Source organism: Dermacentor albipictus, chromosome 2 (genome assembly GCF_038994185.2).
Source record: "Dermacentor albipictus isolate Rhodes 1998 colony chromosome 2, USDA_Dalb.pri_finalv2, whole genome shotgun sequence".
In the NCBI taxonomy this organism is placed as follows: domain Eukaryota; kingdom Metazoa; phylum Arthropoda; class Arachnida; order Ixodida; family Ixodidae; genus Dermacentor; species Dermacentor albipictus.
The window spans coordinates 67,640,882-67,668,308 of NC_091822.1; the positions used below are offsets into that span (position 1 = coordinate 67,640,882).

A 27,427-nucleotide genomic window follows, 5' to 3' on the forward strand; every position below is an offset into this window, starting at 1 on the left:
TCATCATTCCCACATCTTCTTCTAGTTGCATCACAGCATCGCCGTAATCCCATCGTCGTCATACATTAGTCGTCAGCTCACTGTCCTCATCATGCTATAGTCATTAAAGCTCGTCATCATTTAAGAATCGACATATCATTGTCGTGATACTGTTGTCATTAAACCGCATTTGTCGTTTGTTTGGCGGTGTTCATCCTGAGTCATTCCATTGTCGCCAATGCTTTGGGTTCATACAGTCGTCGTCATGCTGCCACGCTCGTGGGCAGCCTTGGCAAACAAATGGCCCAGTAAGGGGGTATTACACATTTAGCCGAAGCAACGAATGTCTCCGAATGACCTCTACGCATGTTAAATAAGCTTGACATCAGGAATATGGTGTCTCGCGACCTTGTTCTACTGCTAATCGCACTACTTGCGAAAGCCATCGTTAGGTGAGTCCTCCTGTAATTTTTTTTACAAATGCCTCGTGCTCCATATCCAGAAAATTATTCTACTTGTGGTCAGTCACAGTGGACGTCCTGGTACTGGCGCGCAAGAATTCGGAGAAATGAAGTTAGACACGACCAAAAGAAGTGCTCCCGTCAAGGGCACTTCAGCCTCCTCGTTTTTATTGTAGTGTGTTTTTGTTGTACACTAATAAAAACCGCAAAAATTCTACAGTCGCCTAAGTATCCTTACGTGATCTCAATTCGAAAGTAATTCGAAAGTGCTCGAATCGGTTACGTTTTTATTACGTGGCGTCATACAGTCTCACGTGTCTTTCACAACTCTACCTTAATCCGCTTTATTTACCTTGCGATAACTTGCGAGAACCTTAAGCCACCTTAATTTCCGCTACGTCACCTTCCCCTAACTTATGTAAAGTTTAATCCGCTTTATTTGACATTGCTCTAATTTGTACCTACCATAACCCACCATAATCCACCTTCATTAAGCTCACTTTATTTCAGTTTACGCCACCTTAAGTAATAGGGGCAGCGGTGGCCTAGAGGTAGAGCATCCGCCACGCGTTCAAGAGGAGCGTGGTTCGAATCCCGGTACCGCGTAATTTTTCACCGGATTAAAAAGAAGTCCGCGTGCTGATAACATTGAATAAACAGGCCCGGAGTGCGGCCTGATCCCGGCGACCAGAACCGGCAATCCACCAGGGTGGCAATCCTGCTCACAAGAGCAGGATTGCCACCCTGGTGCAGTACTTGGCCACAACCTTCTGTATGAATACAAGAATCAAAACCCGACCCTCAGTCCCCAGCAGCTGCGAAGCAACTGACCACGGTGTCGGTCAGACCTGCGACACAGCAGGGGTGCTAAGAATCCCTGGTTCCGGACAGTCTACGATCGGATTCTGAACCTGGCAACGTTTAACGCGAGAACTTTATGTAGTGAGGCAAGTCTAGAAGTGCTATTGGAGGAGTTAGAGGGCATTAAATGGGATATAATAGGGCTGAGTAAAGTTAGGCGCACAAAAGAAGCATATACACTGCTAAAAAGCGGGCCCCTCATGTGCTACGGGGGCTTAACGAAAAGACGACAACTAGGAGTGGGATTCCTGATTAATAAGTATATAGCTGGTAACATACCGGAATTCAAAGCAATAACGAGAGGGTGGCAGGTCTTGTGAAACTTAGTAAGAGGTACAAATTGAAGGTCGTACAGGTCTACGCTCCTACATCCAGTCATGATGACCAGGAAGTCGAAAGCTTCAACGATGACGCGGAATCGGCGATGGGTAAAGTCAAAACAAAATACACCATACTGGTGGGCGACTTCAATGCCAGAGTAGGCAAGAAGCAGGCTGGAGACCAGTCAGTGGATGAATCTGGCCTAGGCTCTAGTAACAGCAGGGGAGAGTTACTAGTAGTTCTTGCAGAACAAAATAACATGCGGATAATAAATACCTTCTTTCGCAAGCAGGATAGCCTAAAGGGAACGTGGAGCAGCCTGAATGGCGAGACTACAAATGAAATAGACCTTATACTCTGCGCCAACCCTGGCATCATACATGATGTGTACGTGCTCGGAAAGGTGCGCTGCAGTGACCATGGGATGGTAAGAACACGAATTAGCCTAGACTTGAGGAGGGAACGAAGGAAACTGGCACATATGAAGCTGATCAATGAGTTAGCAGTAAGAGGAAAAATAGAGGAGTTCCGCATGAAGCTAGAGAAGAGGTATTCGGCTTTAACTCAGGAAGAGGCCCTTAGTGTTGAATATATGGGAATACGGGCATGATTAAAGAGTGTGCAATGGAATTCGGTGGTAACTCCGTTAGACAGGATGCCAGTAAGCTATCGCAGGAGACGAAAGATCTGATCAAGAAACGCGAATATATGAAAGCCTCTAACCCTAGAGCTAGAGTAGAACTGGCAGAACTTTCGAAGGTAATCAGCAAGCGTAAGATAGCTGACATAAGGAAGTATAGTATGGATAGCATTGAACATGCTCTCAGGAACGGAGGAAGCCTAAAAGGAGTGAAGAAAAAACCAGGAATAGGCAAGAACCAGATGTATGCGTTAAGAGACAAAGCCGGCAATATCATTGCTAGTATGGATAAGATAGTTCAAGTGCCAGTTCTATAGAGATTCATACAGTACCAGTGGCACCCCCGACGACAATGGAAGAGAGAACAGTCTAGAGGAAACTGAAATCCCACACGTAACGCCGGAATAAGTAAAGAAAGCATTGGGAGCTATGCAAAAGGGGAAGGTAGCTGGGGAGGATCAGGTAATCGCAGATTTGTTGAAGGATGGTGCGCAGATTGCTCTAGAAAAACTGGCAACCCTGTATACGCAATGCCTCATGACTTCGAGCGTACCGGAAGCTTGGAAGAATGCTAACATAATCCTAATCCTTAAGAAAGAGGACGCCAAAGATCAGCTATCTACCATGTCATCTACCATGTCACACTTGTTTAAGAAAACAACGATCTTAGGTACACCAACTTGACGAGAAAGTAGTATGTGCTCACGAGTTTGAGGCATAGGACCATCAGCAGCAGAACATACAAGAATAGCGCCATCCATCTGAGCAGCTCCAGTAATCATATTCTTGACATAGTCAGCGTGACCTGGACAGTCAACATGAGCATAGTGTCTATTAGGAGACTCATACTCAACGTGAGAAGTATTGATAGTAATACCACGCGCTTTTTCTTCTGGAGCACTATCGATCTCATCAAAGTTACGTGCTGAACCACCGTTTCTCTCAGCCATAACTTTTGTAATAGCTGCTGTAAGAGTAGTCTTACCATGGTCAACGTGACCGATTGTACCTACGTTTACGTGCGGCTTCGAACGCTCAAATTTTTCTTTAGCCATTTTTTACTCCATTTTTTTCAACAAAAAACAAAAAACTTCAAATATGGTGCTCACAACCAGACTTGAACTGGTGACCTCTCCCTTACCAAGGGAGTGCTCTACCACCTGAGCCATGCGAGCTTATATATTTTATAAAACTAGTTTAAGGTGGAGCGGGTGATGGGAATCGAACCCACGCTATCGGCTTGGAAGGCCGGAGTTCTACCATTGAACTACACCCGCATGGTGGAGGGAGCAGGATTCAAACCTGCGAAGGCTGAGCCGTCAGATTTACAGTCTGATCCCTTTGGCCGCTCGGGAATCCCTCCCCTAAAACTTTTAGGTAACTATAAAGTTTATTTGACTAAAAATCAAGCTTTTTTACACTTATTGTTTACTTTTGTATATATACAATAGTGTTTTATAAAAAAACTATTCTTATCTTACTATGCCTAAATATAAATGTAAAGTGATGTGCTAACTTTTTATAAAACTATTGATAATTTTTTTGCTCTAGTCATTACAACATAAAAGATCTGATTTCTTTCACTGATATTTGTATTTAATGAATATCCTTTAAAGTAGTACAAATACCTTATTATCGTTGAACCTTGCGCCTTATGTGCTGTAACAGCAAAACCATAATCAAGATCCTTTTTAATAAATTGTTCTTAGATCTAGGTCTACCATTACGGTAGCTATCAATATCAATCAACAATAAGTTATTTTTATGAAATTCATAATATGTATTCCAATAATTTATCAGATCTTTCAATTGCCAATAAGCTATCATGTATTTCTGCATAGCCATGCAAATTAGCTTCATCTTGAGAATCTATCACAAAAATATCTTTCTCATCGAAACCGATAGACCGAACAAAGATAGAAACCGAACAGCTTATTGTACGTTGTCTACAAAATATTTACTAAGCTAATCGCAAACAGAATCAGGAACACCTTAGACTTCTGTCAACCAAAGGAACAGGCAGGATTCCGTAAAGGCTACTCAACAATTGACCATATTTACGCTATCAATCAGGTCATAGAGCAATGTGCGAAATATAACCAACCCTTATATATAGCTTTCATTGATTACGAGAAAGCGTTTGATTCAGTCGAAACTGCAGCAGTCATGGAGGCATTACGGAATGAGGGTGTAGAGGAGCCGAATGTAAAAGTACTGAAATATATCTAAAGCGGCTCCACAGTCACCGTAGTCCTCCATAAAGAAAGGAACAAAATCCCAATAAAGAAAGGCGCCAGGCAGGGAGATACGATTTCTCCAATGCTATTCACAGCGTGTTTACAGGAGGTATTCAGAGTCTTGGATTGGGAAGATTTGGGGATAAGAGTTCATGGAGAATACCTTAATAACCTGCAATTCGCTGATTAGATTGCCTTGCTTCGTCACTCAGCGGATCAATTGCAATGCATGCTCACTGACCTGGAGAGGCAAAGCTGAAGGGTAGGTCTAAAAATTAATCTGCAGAAAACTAAAGTAATGTTTAACAGTCTTGGAAGAGAACAGCAGTTTACGATAGGTAGCGAGGCAATGGACGTGGCAAGGGAATACATCAATTTAGGACAGGTAGTTACCGCAGATATGGATCATGAGACTGAAATAATCAGAAGGATAAGAATGAGCTGGTGTGCGTTTGGCAGGCATTCTCAGATCATGAACAGCGGGTTGCTATTATCCTTCAATAGAAAAGTGTTTAACAGCTGTTTCTTATTAGCACTCACGTACGGTGAGAAACCTGGAGGCTTACCAAAAGGGTTCTACTTAAATTGAGGACGACGCAACGAGCTATGGAAAGAATAATGATAGGTGTAACGTCAGGGGATAAAAAAAGAGCATATAGGGTGTGGGAACAAACGCGAGTCAATGACATCTTAGTTGAATTAAAAAAAAAAGAAATGGGCATGGGCAGGACATGTAATGAGGAGGGAAGATAACCGATGGTCATTAAGAGTTACGGACTGGATTCCAAGGGAAGGGAAGCATAGCAGGGGGAGGCAGAATGTTAGTTGGGCGGATGAGATTAATAAGTTTGCAGTGACAACGTGGCCACCATAAGTACGTTACCACGGTAGTTGCAGAAGTATGGCAGAGGCCTTTGCCCTACAGCCTTTGCCCTACCAGGCTGATGACGATGATGAAGTAACCTTAGTCTTACTGAGCCCACCTTACTCTGACGTCGTAGCCAGATGGCTGCGACAAAACGTATGCCATGCACTAGGCACACCTTTTCTCAGCCACAACCATGGAGCCGTCGCGTGTCGGGTAGGCGTGCTCCTCTCTTACCCTGAAAGCCCGTTTTGGATTCCCACTCAGAATCAAATTTACCGCATTTTTTTTAAAAAGCCATAAATGTTACTCTCTACAGGAACCGCCGTGAAAAATTTGACGTCAATCAGAGCATTTAAATACGTGATTTTATTGCTTATACCTTAAGACTTATTTTTCTAACAATCGCTGGATTTTCTGCCTTCTTTGACATGTAATGTTTCGCATTATTAGCGGGAAAACCTTCTTTGAAGATAATGAACACTTCAGGTTTGGTGTCTACTGCAGCATAGCAGATACTCACTGCTGCGACCATTTTTGTCACTTCTGAAAAGGTTGTGGTACTTGAAGCCTGCGAGATTGCAAGCGATACTTCACTCGAAGCTCACAATCAGGCTCGGGGTAACTGAGATGCAAAGGAAATCATAACGCAAAAAGGATATGTGTAGTCAAGTTTTTTCTCTTATCATTAGCCCGACTCCGGACGGTATTTTTTCTCTCCGGACACGTATCAGGCGCATTGTCAGCACGTGTCGATAGAAGAAATCAACGTGACAGGGCTACGCTCGTCCGATGCTTCAGCCACTGAGGTCAGTGCGCGATACAAGCGTGTGTGACGTTTATCATTGCTCCTTCAAGGTGTGATAGCGAGCGGCTACGAGCAAGGCTCGATGTGGCGCCCGAGGGTCGCTCTCGTCGTTGGTGGAATGAAATCGTGAGAGGAGATGCATAATGCCGCGCAAAACGGGCTGGGCGGCGATGATGGCTACGATATGGTGCCAGAGAAGCGCGCGTCGTCTATATCGAAACAAAGCGCGCTACTCACAGCCTTCTCTTCCTAAAATAACATGTGTGCCTATATAATAATACAAAATATTGACACGCGAAATGAAAACACGTTTAGAGCGGAGCAGAAATCGCACATTAGGGAGTATTGTAATCGTTGGTGCATTTTTTCATTACATGAATATTTATGGATTTCCTCAATCTTCTTTTCTTCCTCACGACTTCTGTATATACATTATAACGCTACTTCTGTAACTGCAACATGGCGTGCCTCCTGATGTAATAACTTGTCACTGCAATGCAAAAGGCGCACGTATAGACGCCAGGCGGCGCGCATACTACGTAGCAAGGCAAATGGCATGATACGACGCTTATGATGATGACGGTGATTATTTACTGGGGTCCCTTTTCAAACGCGGGGGATTGATCGAGCCAGCTTGATTTGACAAGTGGCACCATGTGATGCTAATGATGTTGGTGATGATAATTTATCTGCATTCCCTCTAAAACCTGGTGGTGACATGGGCACCTAAGCGCGTTGATGTAATCAGGTTAAAAATATATGTTTGGCCTTACATTCTTGTATGCATGTAAAAATGTATGGCGTTTTACGTCCAATAACCACGATCTGATTATGAGGAACCCCAGTGTGGGGGGGACAGCGGAATGATTTTGACCACCTGGGTTCTTGTATACATGACCTTAAACCTCTTCTCCTACCCCAAATATTATTGTGCTGACTCGCACGGTTACCTATATATCTGGTACATGGCATTTTACCTGGTGTAGTAACATGCAAATGCAATGCAACATGTGAATGTATCGACGCTCCGCGGCGCGCATATCAAATCGCGTGTGTCCTCGCGTGCTAAGATTCTTTTATAGGGCACTATTCCGCTGCTAGCGACCAAACGCACGTGCAGCGACATGTGCTTTTAGCAAGAAGTTGTCATTTTTAATTCTAGAAGAATTGATTCTTGGGCTAGTATGTTTTGCATAACTGAACTAATAACTTAACACCATTAAATCGACAGACGCAAGAAAGGTGGGCAAAGACGAGAGCTACAACTGTTTAATCCAAGGATGACATTGTTCATAAGTATCCACTGGTTACGCACGCGCTTACCGAGCAATGAGACCAGTCACATGCATATCAAAGGCGGTTGCGTAAGAAGTCAAATACAGAATCAAGAAAGGAGATAGAAGGCTCACTTATACACCTATTCCTGTTATTCTTGATAAAGAAGCCATCGTGTGAACGTGTAGAAGAGGCCTTACCGCTCCCGGCCGGAGTGGTAGTCTCACAAAATCAAGCGTCACCCCCCCCCCCCCCCGCGGTAAAATGAGCCACCAAATGTACCCCGTTATCCTCCATTTTCTTTGGTTTTGTACAAGTTCCCTTAATTCTGTTCAATTGTTACTTCAACTAGATGAATTTCCATAATGAACAGCCACGTTAACTCTAGAATATTTCAATAGCGTTGATCGGGCATCGCTAAATATAGCACTTATACATAACCTTTTCCCTCAACCTATACATCGGAAGCCGTATCTATCACTATTTCTTGAAGATGTGCTTTCCCGTGTGCGTAGAATGTGTATTACGGCAGCGGTAAAAACATCTTTCTTTATTCTGCACTCTTCCACCCTGTCAGTTAAAACATGGCTTAAGCAAAAATGATATGTTCCCTGGAATGCAAATTGTAGATATTGCAATCAACCCGAGACAATAGGATGTTTCATTCTTCGTCGTGACGCATTTCATGTTTGTGACATTTTACAAAGGGCGATCCAAAAAGACTTTCCTCTTTTATCTTATGGCATGCGGTTCCCTCCTCTCAAAGAGACAGCTGATTTGTGATATAATTTGTTTAGCTTATTAGTACTCTACTTATTATGGAGAAGCCAACAATGATCGACAGACATGCCAAGCCACCTCGCTGGACAAGCTCTGTCTTTAGAGAAGAGGCTGCTCAAGTGCGTAGTTTGGTTGCAACCTTTGATCTCGTTCCTGAATGGATTTCGCGTCTGGACGCTTGTCTTTGTTTGCCCGAGTTTTGAACTCTCATTGGACTGTGTAGCATGCGTGCATTTATTCCTCTTGTTTGTCCAAATGTAAACTAACAAATTTCAAACGAAACTACTCATACTTCCATGCAATAAAAAAAAGAAAGCTGGCATGACTCCGTGGTAGAATAGCTGACTTCCGCACAGCGGGACCGGGAACTGTTTTTTTTTTCTCATTCCGGGTGACAGCTGCGAAGGACACCGGATGTGGAGCGGCGCCGTCAGCAGTAGACACAACGGCCAATCGAAATGACTCTTGGAATGAGCCTGTAAAAGCGTACGACGCAAAAATATTCAAAGTGAACCGCTAACCCAGGACGCTGTACGGACTTTTACTACAAATTTTGATTGCTGTATGTAATTTTTCGCGCTAGGGAAATGTCACACCATCTTGTTTCAACATTCTGTTCCAATCTACGAGTATGGTTAGTAATATCTCAGTCAGAGAAGCGTCGGTGAATGCGACATGCGACTGGCAGTATTCGGTGCCAGCACACATAATACGTATGCTTGCAACACGTGGTATTAGCCCTCGCAGTTTCTATAGATATGGTGGATGCAAAAATGTTGTTTATTTAAACATACTGATGGCCTAATCGAAACTATGGAATCGTTTTGTCTCGTGAGACTCGTTTATTCCCGAGCCAGAGGTGCTATTGCATGCACATGGACTCAGCCGGCACGCTACGCCAAAGATTCGGTAGAAGAAAATCTCGGCGCGGTCGCCTGGCGATAGGTAACGTGTGTTTATTTGAGGTTCAGAATGCTTCAACAACTGTGTTGTAGTACAACGAGGCAAATGGATGCCAATGAATTGCCTCAGCCTCTTCACCAGTTCGATAATATCAATATCAATTAGCTGCAAGCTTACTGGGGTTACTTCGAACGTCTTCTGTACCTTTGCCATCGGTCGGCACACTAATTCTTAGCTGACGGTCTGCCTTACCCACGCGCATTCGGGCATGATGTAATCGGTTTTCACATACTTCGGATGGACGGCGTCCATGGTGGCCGCGAAGTGCCTGAGTACCCTAGACTCTGTTCCATTTACAATTAGATCCGTCATGCATGGATGGCTTTAGCAGATCGATGCTAGTAGGAAGATTGCTTTTGCAAACGAACACTGGCATATTATATGGGCAATTTCAGGCGAAGTGACCCATCTCCTTACAGTAATAGAATGCCTGCTGAATATTCGATTCCAGCTCTTCGAAATTATTTACGGGTTGCTATCTACCCATTTCGGGTCATTTGAAAATCCAGCGAGAACATACGCGTTCATAGCACACACTGGTGCGCCCCATCGTCATCATCAGCGAAACCAGCACCTTGTCCATTGTGACCCAATTTTTTACCGCAATCTCACCAGTGTCCCAGTCACTCAGAGAGTGCCAGCGTCCCAAGTAGGATATAGAGATAAAAAAACGCGCTGGTGTCACACTGCAAGGCAATGGCAGGCTATGGTTCTTGCTGTAAGTATAGGTTAAACTTAATGTATGGGGGATCTTTGCCGTTTCTACCTTAATTAAGAGTTTTGTAAATAATAACTGAACCCTCTTTTCTTTTCCTATGTGAATACGTTGTTAGAAGTTGCTTGTTTTCCTAGTGAACTAAACATGACACCTTGCTTGCATGCCATAACTATACGGGGCTGGTTATGGGTGACGCAATAAGTTGCGTACGTAGGCCCTCCGGAGTGATATGAGTGTGTTTTGCAAGCAACGGGAATTTAGCCCATTGCCCCGACAGAGCTAAGAATACCATGGAGATATAATTCAGCTACAAAAGAGAAACACTATGTAATACCTTTCTGTGCAAAGCGACACGTGTAGGGATCAAATGCAGTCTTTGTAAAAAAATGTCGCAGCTCAGATTACTGGTTGGTTAATAAATTAATTATGGAATGAACAAGCATGGCCTGATGTTTCCCCGGGCAAACATTGAACAGTTCTCGCTCGTTGACCGCGTACACTGGCTTTCATGACGCTGGCGTGATGAGGAGCGGCAACAGCGGCGAACGAAGGTACACTGCAGCCTCTGTCTTCAACGCGTCTCTAATAATTGAGATGACGTCACCGCCAACACTAGGCCCGCGAGGACACAGAGGATATGAATCCACTCGCGCTCTCGGCTCGCTTTTGTTTGCATCAAATGGGAGCTACGCGGTGTGTAAGGTATGCCGAAACTTTACCTTTTCCGAATCAATAAGGGGCGTTGTAAATAGTTACTATGCTCTCAGTTTTGTCGTATTTTTCTGTGCTATACGAGGTTCGTGGTAGATCTCCCCCGAGTTCTCAATGCATAATGCATGTTCGTTGCGTATGGCTAAAATTAGAGCCACGTTGTGGATAACGCATAGGAGAAGTTTATAGTGAGCAGTCTAATTAAGGCTTTAGCAGTAAATTACGTACACAAGCGATCGGGTGTGGTGTAAATGTTTTTTCAAGAGAAACTCCCCCTAGATAAAATTTACTGAAATCGGCGGAAGGCTTTGGCAAATCTGTATGCGAAGTCAAATGCGTCGAGATCAAATGCACTTTTGTAAGTAAAAGCTTTGGAAAGTGCTCGCAAGCACTTTCCAATTCACCTTTTTTATAAAATTCCGTGAAGCTGAAACGACACATTATATGGGCCCGGGGTGTCAATTGAGACGGGGGGGGGGGGGTGTCATATATGTCTGAAGGCCCCCTCTCTTTGCGGCGGCATGACTCAGCGTAAATGGTAAACAATACTAAGGCAACCCGCAGCTTCAGAATCACGTACCCGATCTACCAGTTGAGTAGTGCCGCAGACTTTGCGGCTGCAGCTTTATCAACATCCGAATCTGCTTCCGTATGTTTATCAACATACGAATGTGTGGGCTAAGAAAATTCATTCCCTAAATGGTTTCTGTGTGATCAGGATGTATGCAGATCTCCATTTATGAGTTTTGTATTGCTTGTACTACTTTTGAATCAGTTTCGCGGCGTTCAATAAAGACACTGTCTCCAATTCCAAGCTAACCGTCTCTTTATCAGTTAGTTGTGCGACTTCATGTCGCAAATAGAGTATGTTGTTTCAGCTGCACGGAATATTTTAAAAAGGCGCATTTTGTGAGCTTGTTGTCCTATATTCTATCAGGTTGTGCGTCTTTGTGACCACTAGGCACTCGGTATCGCGGAATATGTGGCAGAACATGAACAAAGATATCTTAAATAACTGCTTAATTAGCAATTCTATAAGAAACATATGGATTCGTGAATTGAGGACCCAGGGTCATTATTACCTTAACATAAACTTCTCTAGACAAAATCGTCTTCAGTGCTAGTGCCTGCAACACTTTGGTACTACGGGCGGCTCAATATGGCTGTGCCAAACGAAATATGAAATAGTGCACCAGTTACGTCGACATCTCTATCCTTATCATTGAGAGTGCAGAGCACCAGTAGCGCAAGATTTCGCTGGCACAGGCTTCATTGCGGCCGTCTCGTTTTTTTCCATGGTTACGCCAGGGATCGGCGCGCAGCGTGCTCTGTTTCGTTCCAAATCGTGTGGCTGTAGTGCAGCTCAGGTAATCATGTTTCGCAATAGCAGCAAATAAAAAAAAGGGATTGCGGATAAGAATGAAGGGAACTCGTGATTTTCATAGTACTGGCGCCCGCGCAGCATGGAAGCAGGTGGCGTTTTCTTATAGGGTACGGAGATCAGCGTCACTGACATGATAATTGATTTTCGTTTGGGTTCAGGGCTGCCAACAGCCAAAATACTGCACGCCGTAGTACGTACGACGATTTTTGTGAAGTTGTTGTTGGGCAACCTATGACTCTTGGGCTCCAGTTTCGCAAATGCGATATTGCCTCGAAAATTGTTGATTAAAACTTTTTAAAACTATTTTTGTTAGTCGTCAGTCATATTTACCACGACGCTGCGTCGGTATTGGCTGCCAAGCCTCACAGTATGATACAAGATGTGCAAATGCGCTTACCACAAGTTATCACTGCATCACCCTGTGTTATTTCGTGCATAATATAAAAGAGCGTGTATGACTGCCACATTCGCGATCTCGGGGAACGAAAGCGAAAGGAGGGGGGGGGGGGGGAGGGAGACATGTGCGGTATCCAACGCGCCTGTCCTGCTGCTGAAACATCACTCTCCCTCTCCCCAGAAATTTTCTGACTACCCACGGGTAGAAGGGGGGTGCCAGAAGATCTGTGGACGCCGGGTGCCAGACGACCTGCCGACGGCACCGTACGTATATCCCATATTTACTTCCATTACAGCAGTTCCAGCGCCAAGCCATCCGGTTAATCACCTTCACTCCTTTACGCGCCAACGCCCTTACTCCTACGGGAATACAAAATCTTTCCGTTAAAACATACGGTTAAATATTACCTGGGCATCACACTATTCAAGACTATAAACACCTTCACTGCTATTAATGTACTTGACAAGGCATGGATTTCCAAGTAGAATAACAACAGGTTTGCTTCGAATGACAATTTCGAATGACAAGTGACACGGATATTTGACTTTGCTAAGACGGTTCATCAAGGCTTCTTTTATCCTTCCACCTATTTTTGCGATTATTATTCGCTATTGCTACGCTAACTGCCCTCAGTCGACAAGCACGTCGCCTGATGTGCACGAACTAGGCTAGCATTGGAAAATTGCGGAGCGTCAGTGCCTGGCATTGACTCGTGACGAAGACAACCATGAATCTGAGGTCGCCTTATTATCAAGTCATCGACGGCGTCCGGCGCTCCGCTATCGTCCAGCCGGAGATCTTGAGAAAAGCCCTGCGCTTCACGCCAGCGAAGGGAGACATATTGCAGATGTCGTATCCGAAATGCGGGACGCATTGGATGCAGTACCTGACGCTCCTGGTTCTCAACGAAGGGCGGCCCATCAGGAGCTATCAAGAGTTTGTGAGCAGTGGTCGATCTCTCGAGTACGCCGGCGTCGAGGACTGGAAACCGTACAATGGTGTACGGACACTTCCGTACAGAGCGCTGATGACGCATTTGGACCCACCCACGAAGAATCGTCTCAACATGAACGCGAAGTACGTGTACGTGGCACGCAACCCCTGGGACTGTTGCGTCTCCTTCTACCACCACGTGTCGAATCTCAGTCCGTTTCGTTTCCAAGACGGGACGTTCGACGAGTTTCTCGCCTCGTTCCTGAGAGGCGACTTCGGCTACGGTGACTACTTCGACCACCTCTTGGCCGGTTACGCCCTGAAAGAAGAACCTAACGTGTTTTCGTCACGTACGAGCAGCTCAAGAGGGACGTGCGCTCAGTGGTGCTTAAGCTTGCCTATTTCCTTGGCGAACGATACGGCAGGGCTCTGGAAACGGACAAACACCTGCTCGGCACGTTGCTGGAGAGGTCGACGGTGGAGAGCATGAGGAACGCGCTCGTTCTGGACTTAGCGGGAAAGGAGAATCCTGCAATGAAGGGCCTCTTCAAGGGTCGTGAAGTTTACGCGAATGTCGGATACCAGGGTGACAAGAGGAAGTATTCCTTCGTTCGGAATGGTGTAGTAGGTGGGTGGAGGCAGCGTTTCACGAAAAGCCAGTTGCGAAATATGGAGGCTAGGATTACCGAAAAGACCAGCGGTTCGGACGTTATGAATTTGTGGGTGGACATTGTAAGGGAAACAAAGGATGTCATGCACGATGGCGAGTAATGTAGGCTCGTGGCAGTCTACAACAATACAGCCGCGTCACATCCACGCTCTCTACTTCCATAGGTGGCTGCAATAGCAAAAACATCTACATATACGTGGCCTTAGATTAGAGCGAACAATAGGCTTAGAAACTAGGGTTACTCAATATTGCAGGGTAAGTAGATAATAGTACATGATATTAAAGAAATATTGTTTCTTTTTCTTTTTGCAGAGAAATCATAAGGGGCTTCCTCGATCGCTGCTATGTTCCACCGTGCGGGACTGATCTCTTTTACTTTGGTGGAAGTGCGAATAAGTTAATATTCAGAGCGGCTGATGAAGCTTGTGATACGCATTGTTCACTGAATAAAGAAAATGGAAAGCTCAGAAAGGTAGCGTAGGATGGCTGATTTTTTTTTTTACGCGCCTGAAATATAGATTTCAGCGTGATTTTTCGGTCAGCGTTCTGTTTTCGGTTTGAATTTGTTATCGTAAATGTTTTTTTCAGTGAACGTATAGTTGTGCTTAAATTTTAGAGAGATATTTTTTTATGTGCGCAAGATTTGTGCGCAGAGTGCATTGTTCATTTCACTGAATGTCTTTTTTTCTGAATGTCACTGAAAGTCGTCACCAAATGCTAGAGATTTCGAGAAGCACTTTACTGGCGGTCCTATGCCATAGGAGTATGTGACTAAGTAGAAACAAACATGAGGACATTTATAATCAATCTCAAATGGAATGAAAGGTTAAACGTTTCATTAAATTCTATAGTTTTACGTCTCAAAATTCCCATCCGATGATGACGCACGCCATAGTAGGGGATTTCCAATTAATTCTGACCACGAGGACGTTCGGCATGCAAAATATAAGGTATGCACCGACCATCCTGTTGTGAAAATAGCCAGCAGGTTAGCCCATCTGTTAGAAGCCAAACAATTCATTCTCAAGAGATGAAAGAGCCAGAGACTTAATCGTAGGCTACGCAAAAAGATATCTGAGATATCTCTAAACAGCTATTGAACAAGGTTTGCAATTCCATAGATGGTCAGATACGTAACAGTAGAACCTGAAACTTGCCTAAGCACCTGCTTAATGTGAATAATACTAAGTCTAATTCGAGGCAAGTCATTGGTAGAACCATACGTGAGGGCGCACGAACGACCTCTGAGGATGAGTTAATCCCTACGCTGGCTGACAAATATATCCCAGTCGGGTCAGGGCCGTCTCCCGTGCATCCGGATTAATATTAGGGATTATTATTACCTGCTGCGCCTTGCAATGTGTGCTCCCAATTCTGAAATTCGGTTGTTCATTCTTAAAAACCGACCTGGGTCACAACAAAAATAACTTGGACCACCACCAGAATTTAGCTGGCCCACCCCAAAATTTGACTTTGCGCAATTCGAAAATTCAGTTTACCCACGTTCAAAATTGACCTGGCACAGTCCCAAAATTGACTTTGCCCAACCCCAAATGGTGGGCGGCCCACCCACAGAATTCACTGTGCCCGATTCAAAAATTCCATTGACCCACCTTGAAAACCGACCTGGCCCAGTCCTCAAATTGACTTCTCCGAATTTAAGAATTGTGTTCGCCCACGTTCAAAACTGCCTTTGCCCACAAACTGCCCTTGCCCAAAGCTGCCCTTGCGCACACCCGAAATTCACTCTGCCCAATTCGAGTACATAAAAAGTGGAAATTATTATGCGGAAGAGTCATACTGATTTCATATTCAATGCATGTAGGGAGACTTTAGAGCTTCTGTAACTTTTTTCCCGGATGTTGCGCTACACTGAGAGCCAATATACCAATTTTGAACGGGAACTGCTTGCCGCCTGCCCTCCATAGAAGAGGTTGAGGTAACTCCTCTAAGGCCGAGAAATTATCATGCTTACCAGCAACAAGCCTCTGGCTTCAGCCTTACGTTCCTTCACCGCCATCCACTCCTCTTGAGAGTGCCGTCATCTTGCTTTCTTCGCCGAATCCATGACTGACATGCGCCATGCCAAAGCTGCCTCAACAGTAAGTACAGCTGAGAGTCCGAGCCGTATCCGCATCAACGCCACCGCAGGTCTTCCTGACGCCGCTTTATGCTCGCTTGGGACGGCACAAGTATTCGACCCAGAGCTTCCATGCCGCCGGACCTTACCTCGCTCCGCCTGGAGCAGGCCTTCTTTACCGACCATCACGTCGCGCTCTGGTGCGACGTTTTAGCGAGGCCCACCCGCATCCATGTCCCTTCTCTTCGTTGTGCTGTTTTTAATTTGATACACTCGCTCTGGCGTACGCGCCTCTCAAGACCTTCCCACTGAGCTTTACGTCTGGCCTCCTGTAGGGACGTGCGCGACTCAATTCCTGTTCGTACAGCCTGCCACAGTTTCAAGGCGCAACGACATGACAAACCACCATGTGGACAATTTTCGCGCCCCAATGCTCACTTCGACGACATTCATCTGTAAATCCTCGGACCCTTGCCCCCGTCCGATGGTTATAGGTACCTGCTTACGTGTGTTGGTTGGTACACCTAGGGGTTTAGGCGGCTCTTATGACTGACATCACGTTCTGCTTGGCCTTCAATACAACCCTTCCACCAGAGCTTTCCTGGTAAGTAGGCGAAGTACTTGACGACTGCACCCCACGCTTGCCCAGTGATCAGGTCGCAGCCTCCTTATCCAGCTTGTTTCGTCCACTGCCTGCGTCATCATCATCATCAGCCTGGTTACGCCCACTGTAGGGAAAAGGCCTCTCGGATACTTCTCCAGCTACCCCGGTCATGTACTAACTGCGGCCATGCAAACTTCTTAATCTCATCCGCCCACCTAACTTTCTGCCGCCCCCTGCTACGCTTCTCTTCCCTTGGAATCCAGTCCGTAACCCTTAATGACCATCGGTTATCTTCCCTCCTCTATACATGTCCTGCCGATGCCCATTTCTTTTTCTTGATTCCAACTAAGATGTCATTAACTCGCGTTTGTTCCCTCATCCAATCTGCTCTTTTCTTATCCCTTAACGTTACACCTATCATTCTTCTTTCCATAGCTCGTTGCGTCGTCCTTAATTTAAGTAGAACCCTTTTCGTAAGCCTCCAGGTTTCTGCCCCGTACGTGAGTACTGGTAAGACGTAGCTGTTATACACTTTTCTCTTGAGGGATAATGGCAACCTGCTGTTCATGACCTGAGAATGCCTGCCAAACGCAGCACGGCCCATTCTTATTCTTCTGATTATTTCAGTCTCGTGATCCGGATCCGCGGGCACTACCTGTCCTAAGTAGATGGATTTCCTTACCACTTCCAGTGCCTCGCTAGCTATCATAAACTTCTTTTCTCTTCCGAGAGTGTTAAGCATTACTTTAGTTTTCTGCAGATTAATTATTAGACCCACCCTTCTGCTTTGTCTCTCCAGGTCAGTGATCATGCGTTGCATTTGGTCCACTGAGTTACTAAGCAAGACAATATCATCAGCGAATCGCAAGTTACTTAAGCATTCTCCTTTAACACTTATCCCCAATTCTTCCCAATCCAGGTCTTTGAATAGCTCCAGTAAACACTCAGTGAATAGCATTAGAGAGATCGTATCTCCCAGCCTGACGCCTTTTTTATTGGAATTTTGTTGCTTTCTTTTTCGAGGAGTATGGTGGCTGTGGAGCCGCCATAGATATGTCTCAGTATTTTTACATACGGCTCGTCTACACCTTGATTCCGCAATGCCTCCATGACTGCTGAGGTTTCAATTGAACCAAACGCTTTCTCGTAATCAATGAAAGCTATATATAAGGTTTATAAGGTATATAAGGTAAATAAGGTATATAAGGTATATAAGGTATATATAATCCATAAGAAAGGGGACGCCAATGACTTGAAAAATTATAGACCAATCAGCTTACTGTCCGTTGCCTACAAACTATTTACTAAGGTAATCGCAAATAGAATCAGGAACACCTTAGACTTCTGTCAAGCAAAGGACAGGGCAGGATTCCGTAAAGGCTACTCAACAATAGATCATATTCACACTATCAATCAGGTGATAGAAAAATGTGCGGAATATAACCAACCCTTATATATAGCTTTCATTGATTACGAGAAAGCATTTGATTCTGTCGAAACCTCAGCAGTCATGGAGGCATTACGGAATCAGGGTGTAGACGAGCCATATGTAAAAATACTGAAAAATATCTATAGCGGCTCCACAGCCACCGTAGTCCTCCATAAAGAAAGCAACAAAATCCCAATAAAGAAAGGCGTCAGGCAGGGAGATACGATCTCTCCAATGCTATTCACAGCGTGTTTACAGGAGGTATTCAGAGACCTGGATTGGGAAGAAATGGGGATAAAAGTTAATGGAGAATACCTTAGTAACTTGCGATTCGCTGTTGATATTGCCTTGCTTACTAACTCAGGGGACCAACTGCAATGCATGCTCACTGACCTGGAGAGGCAAAGTAGAAGAGTGGGTCTAAAAATTAATCTGCAGAAAACTAAAGTAATGTTTAACAGTCTCGGAAGAGAACAGCAGTTTACAATAGGCAGCGAGGCACTGGAAGTCGTAAGGGAATACATCTACTTAGGGCAGGTAGTGACTGCGGATCCGGATCAGGAGACAGAAATAATCAGAAGAATAAGAATGGGCTGGGGTGCGTTTGGCAGGCATTCTCAGATCATGAACAGCAGGTTGCCATTATCCCTCAAGAGAAAAGTGTATAATAGCTGTGTCTTACCAGTACTCACCTATGGGGCAGAAACCTGGAGGCTTACGAAAAGGGTTCTACTCAAATTGAGGACGACGCAACGAGCTATGGAAAGAAGAATGATAGGTGTAACGTTAAGGGATAAGAAAAGAGTAGATTGGGTGAGGGAACAAACGCGAGTTAATGACATCTTAGTTGAAATCAAGAAAAAGAAATGGGCATGGGCAGGACATGTAATGAGGAGGGAAGATAACCGGTGGTCATTAAGGGTTACGGACTGGATTCCAAGGGAAGGGAAGCGTAGCAGGGGACGGCAGAAAGTTAGGTGGGCGGATGAGATTAAGAAGTTTGCAGGGACGGCATGGCCACAATTAGTACATGACCGGGGTTGTTGGAGAAATATGGGAGAGGCCTTTGCCCTGCAGTGGGCGTAACCAGGCTGATGATGATGATGATGATGATGATATATAAGGTTTGGTTATATTCCGCACAGTTCTCTATCGCCTGATTGATAGTGTGAATATGGTCTATTGTTGAGTAGCCTTTACGGAATCCTGCCTGGTCCTTTGGTTGACGGACGTCTAAGGTGTTCCTGATTGTATTTGCAATTACCTGAGTAAATACATTGTAGGCAACGGACAGTTAGCTGATCGGCCTATAATTTTTCAAGTCATTCGCGTCCCCTTTTTTATGGATTAGGATTATGTTAGCGTAATTCCAAGATTCCGGTACACTCGAAGTCATGAGGAATTGTGTATACAGGTTGGCCATATGTCTAGAACAATCTGCCCACCGTCCTTCTACAAATCTACTGTTAGCTGATCCTCCCCAGCTGCCTTCCCCCTTTGCATAACTACCAAGGCTTTGTTTACTTCTTCCGGCGTTATTTGTGGGATTTCAAGTTCCTCTAGACTATTCTCTCTTCCATTATCGTAGTGGGTGCCACTGGTACTGCTTAAATCTCTATAGAACTCCTCAGCCACTTGAACTATCGCATCCATATTAGTAGTGATATTGCCGGCTTTGTCTGTTAGCACATACATCTGATTCTTGCCAATTCCTAGTTTCTTCTTCACTGTTTTTAGGCTTCATCCGTTCCTGAGAGCGTGTTCAATTCAATCCGTATATACTTTCTTATGTCAGCCGTCTTACGCGTGTTGATTTCACTTGGAAATTTCTGCCAGCTCTATTCTATCTGTAGAGTTAGATGCTTTCATACATTCGCGCTTCTTGATCAGATCTCCCGTCTCCTGTGATAGCTTACTGGCATCCTGGCCAAGTACTGGTCAAGTGCTGCACCAGGGTGGCCAATCCTGCTCTGGTGAGGGAGTGCCTTATCGGTTCTGGTCACGGGGATCAGGCCACACTCCAGGCCTTGTTTATGCAACTTTATCAAAACGCGGATTTTTCTTTTTTTTTTATCCGGTGAAAAATTGCGCGGGCACCGGGATTCGAACTACGGTCGTCTTTCACGCGAGGGGGATGTTCTACATCTACGCCACCGCTGAATCCCTGCGCCTGCGCACGTTCACACAAATGTTGCGTCCTTCAACGTTCGCACTCCAGAGTCCTCGTGACGTCTTCTGTCCCTGAAGCCAGCAAACGTCCTCTCATGTTTTAGTGCACATTGACTTGCATTGTCAACCTCGCAATGACGACTCCTTTCTGCTCATCAAGAGCTCAGACTCGCCCCGTCACCTTTGTGCCCACCCGAATGACTTTTCAAGTGACCATGTACGCTTGTCTGCAAGAAGGACCCACTTGCTCCTTTGCACATATGGAACATACCCACCGTAAGAGATTGGCAAAAAAATGCGCGTTTTTGAGACAATAGGGGAAGCAATTTAGTCACTTGTCCTTCTTATTCTGTCGCTGACCTAGTGGCCACGTGATCTGGTGTGGTTACAGATGAAGAAACAGGAAGAAGCACAGGAATTGACGCTGGGTGAATCCGCACTTCGTTCTCTCGCAGCCGGTCAGATAGAGCCGCGAAATCTTTTACTGAGCTTAGCAGCCCAGGTTGAAGACTGGACCTGCTGGTATAGCATATTAGACTTGGATTGCGCAACATTTTGACGAGACATACAGAAGATAAGGTCATTAAGGGTTGCGGATTGATTCCAAGGAATGGGAAGCGTAGCAGGGGGTCGCAGGAAGTTAGGTGCACGGGTGAAATTAAGAAGTTTGCAGGGAAAACATGGCCGCATTTAGTACATGAATGGGGTAGTTTGAGAGGTAGGGGGAGGCCTTTGCCCTGCAGTGGGCGCATGCAGGCTGATGATGATGATGATAGAAGACAAACACACATCACAGAACACGAAGTAGCCCACAACGGTAATTGAAGAGCGCACATGTACCTTCCCGCACCTACCCAGTGACCCTTGTTGGTATAGATGTGATTTATTGGACAACCTCACAGACCGAGTTGCACATAGCCAGTAGTCCCTGTCAACGCCAAGATCATTCTTCGAACAGTGGTACGTGCCCAGCCCCGCGTCAGCATCGACTCATGTAAGCGCGACAAAGGATCATTGAAGAGCGGCAAGTATGTACACATTGCCACACACTCAGTCGCCCTAGTTGGTGCAATGGTTGGCTTAGATCATCCTCTCACCTTAGAGCAGCCCAATGCGCTACCCATTTGACAACCGGCCACACATTGAAGCAGGTAGGTAGGATATAGTGCTACTAGGTGGCCCAGTGTGACCAGAAAGAAGCGCAAAAGAGGAGCTCTGTTACGGCATGACGCGTTTCTCAGCGTTCGCACCCAGCGGCACGCCATGCATTTCGGAAGTCAAGTGCAGGCGTAGCGGTGGTGGCGCCAAGTGGCATCGAGTGCTCTTAGGAAAGCTAGAAGCAGGAATCCCACTGCAATGCGCACCCCATACATGACTCACTTCGTCAGTAGAATTATACTGTGTCGCTTTAATGACTCAGTGGAAGCGCATTACCATCGACAGCCATCATGAGATGGGTTGTGCGACATTTTTTACAACGAAGCTACTTGCCAACAGTTGGTCTAGATTTTTTCTGGCATGTTCACAGAAAAATGTGTACCAATTCAAGAAACTGTAAAGAAGTATGAAGCGCACATTGTTCAGCTCCTACTAGAGCAACCACATTACGTCACCAGGCGACATCAAGACTTGACGATGATGTCACAGCGTGACGTCACGTTTGACATGATGACGTAAGCACAGGACGTCGTCAGGCGATCTATTCACGGGACAATGACGTTATCACGTAATGAAACGTTTGATGTGAATGTGATGGTGTCTTCGCGTGACATTTGAGGTTATGACGATTCTTAATCATGTGAAACGTGGCTTCACCACTTAGTGTCTTGTGTTTATCGGATGTTAACGCAGGATCTTCTGCGGTTCAGGTGACATCACTTGACGCCGACGTCATGGCGCAACTTCACATTTCACGGGATGACGTCACCACGTGGCGTCATAAGACGATCTCGTCTCGTATCGATGTCATTATAACGTAACGAAAAGTTTGACGTGATAATGTCATCACGCGACGTTTCACGACGCGACATTATGTTACGTCGTTATGTCAAACCTGTCATTACCGCTTGGTCACAATGGTTTTGGTACCATCAGATGTTACTACAATGGTTTTGATAATCAGATGTTACTCGCGGTCTGATGGTAAAACCTTCGCGGTCTACATAAGTCATTCGTATTTACAGAGAGTACGCTCCTCAGCAGTACAAGTGGCGGCTTTCCGCAGTTTCTCTGGACATCCACTTTCACAGGGCCCGGATGGCAATTCGTCTTTTTTTATTAACGACAATTAGATGCGAAAGATACATTTGACAAGATTAACATTAGGCAATTACTCGGCATGAATAGTCAAAATGAAGCCATCGCTTTCATTAGTGCATTTCCTCGGTGATCAAGAACAGGTGCGAAACAGCAAGACTTCTCTGTTCATCTGAACCATAGCGCACTATCTGTTTTTGTTACTTTTCCGCGAAAAAGGATAATGCTTTACTTTAGGATATTATACACGTTACGAAGCGGTGTATTTGTATTAGTATTTCTTTTTGTGTGCGAAATAACCCAGCTCTGCCAGAGTAATTGTGCAGAATTTGTTGATCATCAAAGTCTCAGCCAAGCTATGAGTGCCGGATGTAGCAACAGTAAAATTCAGCGTGCAGTTTCACCCAGGATTCCAGGTTTAACAACTCTGTAACATACGCGCCGCTTCGCGGTGAAAGGAAGTTCACGTGGAGCCACATGGCTTCATCAGTTGACACGAAGTTATCGACCCTGCTTCTCTGCCGCCATAACCCACCGTTTTTCCTATCTGCCAGCTTTCATACCAATCTAACCACCCTGGTGTAGCCAAAGCGATCTATCTACAGTGCTCCGCGGCAGTTTCATTCGTGAGTACGTACCGGCGTTGTTAAACTGGTTACGAGGGTAGTAATGTATTGTGTTTCTATTTAGGTTCAATGCGAAACGCATTACCTTTGACAGTCATCGTAAGATGGGTTTTGTCCCGATTATAATGAGTTAGTATTCTTACGGTACTTCATCCACTTTAGTAGGCCTATGTAGCTAGGTAGTATATATCTATTTATGTTTCTATCTAAGTATGTTTGTTTTTCTATATAACCATTTGCCCACCTACCTGTGTCTAGGTCGCAGGGTAATCCGTGGTCTAATGCCTAGCGCATTGGGCTGTAGTGCTAAGGCGACAGGGATCGAAACCAACCATCGGACAAACTTGGTTCCTGAGTATGTGGCAGCGTATATATGGAGATGATGAGCACAGGCTATCTCCATTTTATTGAAGGGTTTCTTGGCGTGGCATCCGAGGAGGAATAGAGGACGGTGCCTCGGGTGCGCCCGCCGACGTCGGCAGTGGGTTTCGTTCTCTGCGCATGCTTCGCGTGCCTCATGTATGTGGAGGTAGTGGGCCTGGCACACACATCCTCTGTCCAGCACGAACGTGCAGTTAGCACGACGCCGAAAAGAGAGAAACTGATATTGTTCAAAATGATTTTGGTGGAATAGTGGAGCCCCTTTTTTCCAGGGCCCCAAGAATGTGCGAATTGAAGGAACCTGACAGAAGGCGGTAAAAAACGAAGGAATAAATGCAGAAAACAAAGGCGCGATAAAGTCCGAGCTAACAAGAGATCTACATACAGAGTTTGCGACATCGTTCTAGTCCAAGCGCATGACTCTTTACAGTATACTGCATATTTAAAGGATTTGTGTGATGTCTAAAGCAGTTGTATACAAGGATAAGTCCGAGTCGTGAACAAACAGGCGAAACGGGCGCAAGGGCGCACTTCAGAAGCTCGTCCCTGGGAGTCGAGATCAGGATGTCGGTTTCTTAAAAGGGGAAAGAGGTAACAGTCCCTGTAGGGTATCGAGACTAACTGTTGCATTCAGATTTATTCACTCGTACTTCGTTGAGTGGGGCCTGGTAAGTCAAGGTCAAAGAGATGCCGAAGCCGTGGGCCTGTGTTTGAAACTCCGTTGTTTCATCCATATGGCAAAGGAACGTGAATTCTTCGTCACGTTTCACAAGCTTCGCTCAAGGGCGTGTAGCGTAGCGAACGGCCAACGAATTGCGACTGGAGCGTCGGCGAAGCTCATATCACTGTCATGGGTGCAATGCCAGTGTGCTGGAGACACGCGTGGTTCAGATGAGAGCTGACACGTGGTCTTTCTGCGTGTTCGTTGCGCCCATTCCAATCGTTTTACGCTGAAACAAATCGTAAGCCTACTGATGCAAGTGCCATTTTAGAAAATGTGGCTGACAAACGCACAGTTAAGCGTTGGGCATCGTGGAATTGTGGCGTCGTTACCGTACAGTAGTCGACTTCGCGAAAGCTGCCATTTGCGAGAGGTTCTGGCTTGCATGACTTCTAGTATCATCCAGCGTGAGAGGAACAATAAGTTCAAGCAACCACGGATGTCATAATCTTACCCTGAGAGCTTATAGATATGACGTTGCCGACGCCGTGACGAAAGCAGGCGTAGTGAATCTAAGGGCGAGTGATGCGTTTTCCAAATGACGGAGCAGATGACGAGGTGTGTACAACGAAGACCGGGCGCTTCCGGTCGCCGGGCATTTGTCGTCGCCTGTCTGCTGTAGGATCTACTGTTTCATGATTCTCGGAGGAGTTTACAGTGCTTTTGTGGTCGTGCCATGCGACCGGGGTCATGAGCACATCAATATGCCGGTTCAAAGACTCAGTGGTGAGCGCGGATATAGTTGCGCAGATGCAAGTAGGATAAGATAATATCAGTGGAGGCTCGAGAGACGTATAAGGAGATAAAAACGCGACCTGGGCGTAGTGTTGGCTGACTGGCTTAGTGTAAGGCACGACCAGGTAGATAGCTGCAGCTGTCAGAAAACCCAACGCATAATGATGATGGGTAGCTTAAGGCGGGTGGCGGTGACAGACGGCCGAGAAACTTAATTACACTAGTGCAAGGGTTCCAAGCGGCTACCATTGTGGAGTACGAAACTGCGTGGACCTCTTGCTTTAGGACAGCGAGAATGTGAAGTAGCGCAGCCGCTTCTGGAAAGGCCAGCATGAAGGCCGGGAGTGGGTATAAGACTGTCGCCCTAGCGGCGGTACATCATGGCGTAGAGCAGAAGGGAGCGAAGCTATCTTAATGTGGTACTTGTCCAGCAGCGATGTGGAGCTACGGATGTAAAATTTCACCTGCGTCTACAGTGAGCAGGATCCGGGCCTGCTGGCCAGCACTGCCGGTACAGGGGTGTCTCGAGGGTGCTGCTCTCCGCTGTTTATTTAGGTAGGCGCTTCATACTGCCGACGTCACTGCTCATCCCTGCTTAGAAGGCCGGGTCCGTCAGACTGTATATTATTGAAGAGTTCCGCGGCAGGGTAAGGCATCCCTGAATAAATAAAGGACGGTGCCTCAGGTCCGGCAGCAGCGTTCGAAAGTTAGCTTCGTTCTGCGGGCGTACTTCGCGGGCCCCATGGCCGCAGGGCCGCCAAGTTTACTTACGTGCCGATTTTCAGCGATCCCCTTCAACGCCGATACGAATCATTGTAAGACCTCGGACTGCGTATGTATCACTATTCATAGAAACTCTTTGACGCCGATTTACAATATTAGTATGTGTTACTTGGTCTGTGCTTGTCGCCAATAAACCTCTTTGATGCCAACTTGGGTCGCTGGGTATGTACCATTAGGTGTGTCTCGCTCATTATTGTACGTGTTTGACGTCAAATTGGGTACCTAGGTATGTGCCACTGTGGATTTTCCGCTCTGCAATGACACAAAAAATCCGCTATTTTTCTCCCACGCGAAGCGGAGTGGAACTTACGTCACACGCGTACGTGAATGACAGCAACTCACCGCATTGGGAGGCTGGACTACAAGTTGACTGAGTATGCGCCGCTCTTCAAATAACATCACTCCAAGTTTGGTCAATTAATATGTGCCAATGAGCGTGATGAGGTACGCTCGGGATCAATTCTCAGCTCTAGAAGGCACCGCTGTGCCACCATTTCTCATATCGGAGGCCGTACGTGGATTTCTTGACAGTGCAACGAGATGGCGCAGCGTGTCTAGAAAGAAGCTTGAGAGAGGAACCAGGTTATAGAATCACGCATTTTTTAGCGCTTTGTATGCATCGACGCGCATTGAATTTCGCAGACCATGTGCAGGCGTCGCGGTTGCGGTGCTAAATTGTGCCGAGTGTTCTTAGGGAAGTGCGAAAGAGTAGTCACGCTGTAGTGCGTGGGTCATACCTAAATCATTTTGACGGTGGCAATGCGTTTTGTCGTATAATAATTGCATGCTAATGCATTACACCGTCGCCAGTCTTCCTGAGATAGACTGTGCCGCATTTTTTAATGCATTAGTATTCTTGGGGCCCTTGGTGCACTTTCCGGGAGCTATGTTTGGTTACGTCGATTGATTAGCGCAGCGGGCTGGTGCGCTAAGAGAGCAGGGCTCAAAACCAACGGTTGTACTTACTTGGGTCACTGGGTTTGTGGCATGATGTGCATGAGTCAGATCAACAAGGAACCTCTTTCACAATGAGGTAAATCCCTGTGGGTGCTGGAATAGGCCAGTACCGTTGATTGAAGACAGCCTTTGACATCGACTAGGTTCACTGGGTATGTGCCACTCGATCTGCACTGCCCTTCAATGAACATCCTTGATACCTTAGTTTACTCTGTATGTGCCAGTACCTGCGTGCCGCTCTTCAATGGACATATTTGACGGCTACTCGGATAAATAGTTATGTGCCAATGGACATTTGCTGCTCCACAATCAGGAACTAGATCATTGAAATAATTTAGAAAGCAATATATGGCCCCATTACGCGAAAATACGTCGGTGTAGTTGGCGCGACCGCAAAATAGTGCCGATAATGGCCGACGGGGTAGGATTCCTAGTCCATAAAGGCGGCGGGCAACATTGACGAATTCTACAGCATTAACGAGAGGGTAGCAGTAGTTGTAATCAAACTCCATAAAAGGTATAGATTAAAGATAGTAAAAACCTACGATCCAACGTCCAGTCTCGACGATGAGGAAGTAGATCGATTTTATGAAGATGTTGAATTAGCGATGAGAAAAGTGCAAACGCGGTACACAGTAGAAATGGAGGACTTCAATGCAAAAGTGGGAAACAAAGCAACCAGG

General features: G+C 45.7%; 1 protein-coding gene and 2 non-coding genes across 3 annotated transcripts in view; all 3 read right to left on the minus strand.

Annotated features, from left to right (window-relative positions):
• LOC135903255 (3-alpha-hydroxysteroid sulfotransferase-like) overlaps window positions 1-26,878 on the minus strand; it is a 68,090-nt gene extending 41,212 nt beyond the window's left edge. The window contains exon 1 of the mRNA XM_065433675.2: window positions 26,754-26,878. The gene's annotated coding sequence lies outside the window, so the exon portion shown is untranslated. The remainder of the gene's footprint in view (window positions 1-26,753) is intronic.
• TRNAT-GGU (transfer RNA threonine (anticodon GGU)) lies at window positions 3,365-3,437 on the minus strand. Its single transcript has one exon. It is a non-coding gene; the product is annotated as a tRNA-Thr (tRNA).
• Window positions 3,469-3,539, minus strand: TRNAG-UCC (transfer RNA glycine (anticodon UCC)). The gene has a single exon. It is a non-coding gene; the product is annotated as a tRNA-Gly (tRNA).
• Window positions 26,879-27,427: the final 549 nt, after the last annotated feature.